We start from the raw sequence: 1,714 nt of genomic DNA on the forward strand, positions 1-1,714 counted from the left end.
AGAGAGAGAGAGAGAGAGAGAGAGAGACAGAGAGAGAGAGAGAGAGAGAGAGAGAGAGAGAGAGAGAGAGAGAGAGAGAGAGAGAGAGAGAGAGGATGGCTCTGTGAGAGGACTTCCAGGAGAGGTGCAAGGGCAGAGAGAAGATTCTCAGAGAGGGGCAGGGAGAGTTCAGTGAGACGATGACAGAAAGCAGGTGAAAATGAAAGGACAATCACTGCATTTCTGGGCAACACAAGCTAATGAAATCTGTGAGTCTCCCAGGATTTCCTGCCCCTCCACTCCAACACCTTGAGAGGCCTTTGAACAAATATTTGGCTTCCAGACAGTAAATTTCTAGTCTCCAACTGGAAAGCTTTCAGACACCTATTTTTGTGCCTAGGGTATGTGATACAGTGAGGGTAGTTAGGCTCACTGTCTCTGAGGACTGGATTAAAAAAAAGAAAAGAAAAGAAAAGAAAAAAAAGAAAACTCCTTCTCTCCCTGAAGTGGGGTCTAACTTCTGGTAAGGGGAAGAGGTCATGTTGGGGGATCCTTCTCAATTCCTGGTTTACACATGTTTGCAGTCCCCTGATTAACAAAAGCTGGAGCTGAAAACCTTTTGGAGAATCGGTCACCAAAACTCATTTCCCATTTCACATTAGACAATCCTTGGACCTTAAAGAATCTTACCACTCTTACTATTTACTTACTTAGTGGGTAACTAAGGGCAGAAAGGCTATATGGCCTAGTGAATATTGTTGTGCTCAGAGTCAAGAAGATCTAGATTCAAGATCTGCTTCTGATACACATTAGCACCCTCAGTCCCAGTTTCCTAATTTATAAAACCAGGATGACTGACTGTAATGTATACATCTCATTGTTGTGAGACTCAAATAATAATGTAAAGTGCCTTTCAATCCTTAAAGTAATATTTTAATGAGAGCTATTATTGTTATTATTAAACAATTTTGCCTCTCTGGACCTTAATTTCCAACTGAATTATTTAATTAATTAATCTGAAAACTATGTATTTTAATACCTGTTTCCATGCTCTCATGTCTTCATGAGGACCAAATGTGATGATGTTTATGAAACATTTTAAAACCTTAAATCAAAATATATTTGTTTTCTATCATCATCGTCATCATTACATTTAGGAAACTAGATCCTTCAAGCCTACCAGAAACTATATTCTTGTCCTATTATTTTTTATGCTTTTTTTCTTTTTTGGAATTTGGGAGAGACTTTGCATGTTGCTTATAAGAATACATCAAGAAAAAATTAAGATACAAATTAAAACCACAGAAATCATCAGCATTTCTATATATTTCCTACACAATTTATCAGAAAGAGTTAGAAAAAGAAATTCCATTTAAAATCACCCTAGACTATATAAAATATTTAGGAATCTATTTGCCATGAAAAACACAGGAACTATATGAACACAACTGCAAAACACTTCCCACATAATTAAAACTTGATCTAACATGTAAAACCCAGTGGAATTGTGCATTGGCTATGGGAGGGGGAATTGGGGGAGAGGGAAAGAACATGAATCAGGTAACCATGGAAAAATATTCTAAAAAAATAAAATAAAATAAAATAAAAATGACCAATGGGGGAAAAATAAAACTTGATCTAAATAATTGGAAAAACATTGTTTATGGGTAGGATGAGCTAATATAATACAAATGACAATCCTACTTAAATTAATTTACTTATTCAGTGTCACACT

Source organism: Gracilinanus agilis, chromosome 5 (genome assembly GCF_016433145.1).
Source record: "Gracilinanus agilis isolate LMUSP501 chromosome 5, AgileGrace, whole genome shotgun sequence".
Classification (NCBI taxonomy): Eukaryota; Metazoa; Chordata; class Mammalia; order Didelphimorphia; family Didelphidae; genus Gracilinanus; species Gracilinanus agilis.